Source organism: Juglans microcarpa x Juglans regia, chromosome 8D (genome assembly GCF_004785595.1).
Source record: "Juglans microcarpa x Juglans regia isolate MS1-56 chromosome 8D, Jm3101_v1.0, whole genome shotgun sequence".
Lineage (NCBI taxonomy): Eukaryota > Viridiplantae > Streptophyta > Magnoliopsida > Fagales > Juglandaceae > Juglans > Juglans microcarpa x Juglans regia.
The window spans coordinates 14,967,965-14,974,514 of NC_054608.1; positions in this window are offsets into that span (position 1 = coordinate 14,967,965).

The window sequence follows — 6,550 nt, forward strand, 5'->3', positions numbered from 1 at the left end:
GAGGAAAAATGTTTATGAACTAAATCGGACCAAATGGAACGACCGAACTGATGGTCCAGTCTAGCAAAAATGATTGACCGAATTTTTCAAATCGTTACCTCTACCAGACTAGACTGATTACACCCCTAACAGGTACAAACTTGCATTTCATAAAGCATGTCTTTAAAATCAAGGGTGTTTGACTTTACCAAGAAGAGTCAAACTGTATGAACTTTATGCTTGTACTTTTTTTTACTTGGGTGCATTCCATTCATTTGTATTTGCTACATTCACTTGAATCTGTAGTATACAAATGAAGTCCTTGCAACAAACTGTTGTAGTGGTTCTGCCAACTAGAGAAGTTGTAGTATGCTAAATGGTTGCCTTTTAGACTTGGGAGGAAGTGTTAGAAGCAAACCTGATGATGTTCAACCTTTTCAGGTTCGACATTATATTGGGATTGCACTGGCTGTCCCAATACTACAGCAGTATCAATTGTCAGAGTCAGGTGGTTTGTTTCTAACTACCTAGAGAAGAAAGTATGGAGTTTGAAGGGTAGTAGGCTTAAGATGATTACCAAGGTGATATCGGCCACTCAAGCTAAGAAAGATTTAATCGGTGGAGTAGAGGCGTACTTGGTCCAAGTTGGTTACGGGATCCCACTAGTCGAAGAGTTTCCAAAAGCTTTGGCCGACAATCTCCCAAGGTTGCCTCTTGTTCAGAAAATCGAGTTCACAATCGACTGGGAATCGGAAGCAGCTCCTATGCACAAAGCACCGGATCGATCGCCGCCAACGGAACTGAAGGTGCTAAAGACACAACTGGAAGAACTACGGACAAGGGGTTTATCAGACCAAGTTCTTCACCATGGGGGGCACCGATATTATTTGTCAAGAAGAAGGTTGGGACTCTCTAGATGTGCATAGATTATTGGAAACTTAATAAGGTGACGATAAAGAATAAGTACCCTTTGTCTAGAATTGATGACTTATTCAATCAAATTCAAGGAGCAATAGTATTTTCCAAGATCGACCTTAGGTTGGTTACCAAGTCAGAATCATGAAGAGAGATGTGCCCAAAACTGTATTCAGAACTAGATACAAGCACTATGAGTTCAAAGTAATGTCTTTCGGATTGGCCAATGCAACTGTAGTGCTCATGGATATTATGAATAGGTGTTTAGATCCTTGGATTCATTCCTAGTGGTTTTTATCGGCGATATTCTGGTCTACTCGCAAGATTTGGAAGACCATATGAACAACGACAAGTATTGGAGAAACTACAGGAGCATCAATTGTATGCAAAGCCTCAGCAAGTGCGAGTTTTGGTTGAGTGAAGTTAAATTTCTTGGCCATGTAATCTCCCAGGACGAAGTAGAGGTGGACCCCCAGCAAGATTGAAGTAGTTATATTCAATTACAACTTTCTCAAACTCCCAAACAAAATAAAAAAAATAATACAAAATTTTCATATTTCAAAACAAAATTATATTAAAAAATTATATTCAAATAATTTTTTCAACTTTATAATATTTTATTCAACTTTTTCTCTCTCATTTCCTAAAACCCAATAAAATATTTTAGCTCAAATCATTTCACTACTATTCATAGATATAGTGAGATATGCTAAGTATCCAAATGGGCCCTATGGGTTGGATATTTTGAAGTCAAAATCTTCAAAGAAAGCACGTGACTTCAAGGCAAACAAGAAAGGAGTAGCACAGCACTGCAATTCTAAGGTAGTCAGGTAGGTTAGCTTTTAAGATAGTGCTGAGAAATGTGTGGTAAATATTGTGGGTATGTCATTGGGTTTGCATTGCATATTCTGTAGCCTTCCCCTTTTTTATCATGAATTAATAAATCTTTTTGCCATTATGTTTATGAATATTTTTATTTTGTGTTTTCCAACATGTTGAATATGACTATTTTTTGATTAATTCAATGTGATATTTGGGTATGTGTAACCTTATCGTGTTCCACTCATTATCGACAAGTAGAGAGTCCCATACCATTCTTGTGATGCATTGCCATGAGTTTTATATGTGTAGAAAGAGTCATTGTGATGTTGTAGTGGGTTAGTATCGTGTTGGTCTCACCTGATAGATGAGAAGGAGAATACTTCAGGCGTATCATGTGTAATGTCTTTGAGTTGGTTGGCCAGGTAGACGTTTTCCTGGCGCTACATGTATATCTCTGTGTGAGTGTCAACCCATTCGAGACAAGCAAGTCGACTTGCACGTTGGTCAGTTAGGAGTGGTTCCCCGATTTCAAACAATGGAGCGACTTCCCCTATTAGCCTTTCAAACGACGAATATCTATGTGACAAAAATCTATGTGATGAATATAATGAGTTTTACATGCTTGAGAAGAGGGTGGTTCCTTGCCTCGGTGATACTCATGTATAATGAGTTTTGAATATAGGGTAACTCCTCATAGAGTGATTCCTCGCCATGCTTATAAAATTGTGTTTACTAAAAAGGTGATTACTCACCAGTTTTACGAGTATATGTGTTTTTACTTGAGAGGGTGATTCCTCGCCACACACTAATATATGTGTTCATCATTTTCATTACATGAAATTGTGCATTGCATCTTCAAGAGCATTCTCTCATTAGTGATTTTGTCATAACTACCTAACCTACCTATGGTTTCGTTTATCAGAATGGTAGACTTGGACGTAAAGATAGATCCAGGAGAGACACCTTAGGAAAAATGAGAAATCCTGCCTGAGGAATAGACATGGAGGCATGTCTCCGTTAATACAGATTTTGTTGTTACTTTGTATTTGTATTACTTAATCTAGCAACCAAATATGTTTGGTTTGCCGTATTTGGATTTAGGGAACAAATAATCGGGTCTATATTTTATATTTGGAGATGAAGTAACAAATTGATATTTGGAGTATTTATCGAATGAATCTATTAATGGCTTAAACTCTAGTACAACTAGCACTTAACATGTAACGCCCTAAAAGAAAAATTGTAGTGAGGGTGGGAATTTTTTGGATGCCTGGGTTTGATTATTTTATTTATTTGTATCCCCAAGTGTCGTTTTGTAACCACAGTTTTCCCCCGTCACAAGTGAGGGTTTTTTAAAAAAATTAGGGTACCATCCTCTTCCCAAAAAAAAAAAAAAAAAACACGCAGAAAGAAATCCGATACAAGAATTTCTTTAGATCTTATAAACGTCATGAAATCCCAAAAGGATTTCATTAATCAAGAGATTGATTAGGATTTAGTCCGTTGACATAATCAGATTATGATTTGCTACGGGACTAGATTGCCTTTATTTATTTATTTGAGGCATTTAAGATTATAACTTGGTGAAACAAATTGTACCATTTGACTCATATGAATATTTAGCACTTTATTATGCAATAAAAAATTCCAAGCTTTTCGGGTGAATAGTAGACCCTTAGGAGAGTGCCATGTGGCATCTAGTCCATCCAACTATCAAATCACCATGTAGGTTGTCCAAATCAAGATAGGATCAAAAGAAATTTTTTTTGTACACATGGCATCATCACAACCCTCCATTTGTGAATCCACTTGACACTTGTCAAGAGGAGTACAAATGTGTAAGAAAAATGGAGTGAAACCCAAGCAAGTCAAGATACCTTCTAACATATTTCACTATTTCAACCATTCAAGTACTATTTGGTCAGCCACTAATAGGGTTTTAACCCCAATGAAACCCCAAAATTGGTGGGGAAAATCGAAACCCCAAATGCTTAGGGTAACCGAAACCCTAAAATTCCAGTCCTAAACATGCACCCGATTTTGCTTATATGTTTTCCTCTTGGTTTAAACCCCTTCTACAAGCAACCAACCACTCAACTACAAGCTCTTATACCCTCATCTACTCCATGGTACTTTCACTTGACCAAAGAGATTGCACGTGAATTCAAATCCTAACCAAACCCCATATAATACCTTCAATGGATGCCATTCAGTTAAGCTCATTTGTTCCAGTCGAAGCTCTCTAGTTTTCACCAAGCTTCTCACACAAGTTTCTCCCCCTTGAATGACCATTCCATGGCTGAAGTTTTACCTTGTTTTCAGCCCTAAATAGTGTTCTTTTATGAAAGGTCAAGCAAGGAACAAAGCCACCTAAAAATCACCCCACTCGGCTCCCCACTTACATCCCTCACTTTAGCATATTTGTTTCCCCTCTTGTGCAAGCAAGCCTCCCATCTTGTGAGATAGATCTCACCCACTCCAATTCAGCCCCTATACCCCCCCCCCTCATTTCGAAAAATTCCATCCTTTCCTTGCGAGAAACCAAGAGAGTTTGGAGGAAACATTTTGGGTGCTTTGCTTCCTTGTGTTCCAGCCCTTGTAAGTTTTATTCTCCTAGCTCAAATCTCTTTTATTTCGTTAAGATGTGTTGATATGATTGTAAGTTTAGTTTGATTTACAAAATCTTTGGTTTTAATAAAATAGAATTGCATGATCTACCAAGTGTTAGAACCGAATCCTCCAACATATGACTTGTTTAGTTTAATTTGTTTTTCTAGTCTTAGGATCTTAAATCCATGGTTTGATATTTATAAAACTTGTTATTAAAGCTTTCATTTATGGATTTAGTTGGATTTTTAAAGCTTTATGACTAAGATTTTGTTGGATTTGGATAAATATGCAAAGAAGTATGTTTTTAAGCATGATTTAGAAGCTCTCGGGTTTATGGTTGTTTTGGTGTGATTATTTTCAAATATATGTTGATTTTGGTTTTCAGATCAAGTTAGAACTTTAATGTGAGGTTTATGGATGTGTTGTTTCCAGATTATATGCTTGCACATCAAGGATATAGTCTTTTTGTCCAAGTCAAATGCATGCTATGTTTCGGATTCAAGGCTTTTTGTACAAGCCAATTCTCATTTGTTAAGTAATGTGATTTTTGTTTTTATTCAAGCATATTATCAACCAGGTTTGAAGTGAGATTTGTGGAATTTTGGAGTTTTTGGTGTTAAAATACAAGTGATAGACCAAAAACATCAAGATTAGGTTCAGTTTATCTTGATGTTTTTGTAATTGTTTGAATTGGTGAGTTTATGATTTTGAAATATACTTGATTTAGTGTCTTCACTTGATATTATAATTAGGAATTTGATATTTATGAGTTGTTAAAGTCGGGTCTAAGGATGATGGTGTGATAAATGGCCAAAAGCAAACTAGGTGATTCTTTTACCTAGTTAGGTTCAGCCATGAGAGATTTATGTACTAGATGCAAGATTTTGTACATCCTAAGCCCATAAATAGACTTACAATGAAATTTACATGAGGTATGTAAATTTTGGTAAGTTTTGGAGCCTAGTTGCAATTTTTGTAAGTTTAGGGGCTAATTTGTAATTTCAAAGTTAAAAGATAATTTTGCAAATGAAGCCCAAAGTTAGTAAATTCTATTTTTATGAGAGGTAAGTGAGAAATTTTAACTCTAGAACGTCTCTCATTTCAACACACGCTATGCTTACTTCATGCATGGATTTTGGTAACTTAGTTTCTAACTTACTTATGGTATTTTTATATATGTAAGGTGGTAAGGCTCATTAATTATATTCATATTTTATTTATGCTTATTTAATTGCTTTATATTATGCCATGCCATGTCATTTTAAATATATGTTACTTGATTATCTGTTACATGTCATGAATGCCATGTCATATGCATATTGTCACGAATACATTTTGAAGCCATGCAGGAGTTGCTTTGGTTTATCACGACCCTAATTGCTAAGATGATGGATTATTCTAGTAGAACCCCTTGTCCACTCTATAGTGTTTAAAATGGAGTGGAATCCACTAGGATCGACAAAGTACCGTCAATCAAGCTTCGTATGGGTCTGATTAAATTGGATTTTTGAGTGAAGTTAGGCACCCAACGTTGGTGGTGCCAAAACTCATAACTAGAGCAAAGGACCTGTGATGTGATGCAGTACCAGCAGGAGCACACGGTCTATAGGGAGCTGTGGAGCATCCATTATCACGTAAAAAGGCATGTATAAGAATGAATGTTTCATGCTCACGCAAGCAAGCATGGCATGTTCATGTTAATTTATGAAGTTTATAAGTCATATTATGCATAAGCAAATTCATGTGCATCGAGCATACATGACATGCATGTCATTGTGACTGTCATGTATGCTTATTTATACTGTTGGTAGCTTAGGAGCTTTATTTGCTGAGATTTTATAAATCTCACTATGGTAGTCCCAACTATCATTCCCTCGAAATGGTAGACAATGTGTCTAAGAGCGGAGGAACAGTGCACAATCGTCTAGACAAGGTTAAATAGGCCGGGGAGGAGCCTCGGGGAGGTCTTGGAGTCAATCCCTCAGTCCTGGGATATTAATCTGGAACTTATAGCTCAGTTACGTGAGCAGCTTGGTGATTAGATTAGATTTCTATTTTATTTGTGATTATGGAGTTTTGTCTCCAGTACTATGTTTTTTTTTTTACATACTAGTTGGACCGATGATATAACTTTTGTTATGTGAATATTAATGGAAAAGTACTTATATTTTGGGATTAGCATTCTGGTACAATTGTATTACTAGAAAGAAAATTATTCGTTGCA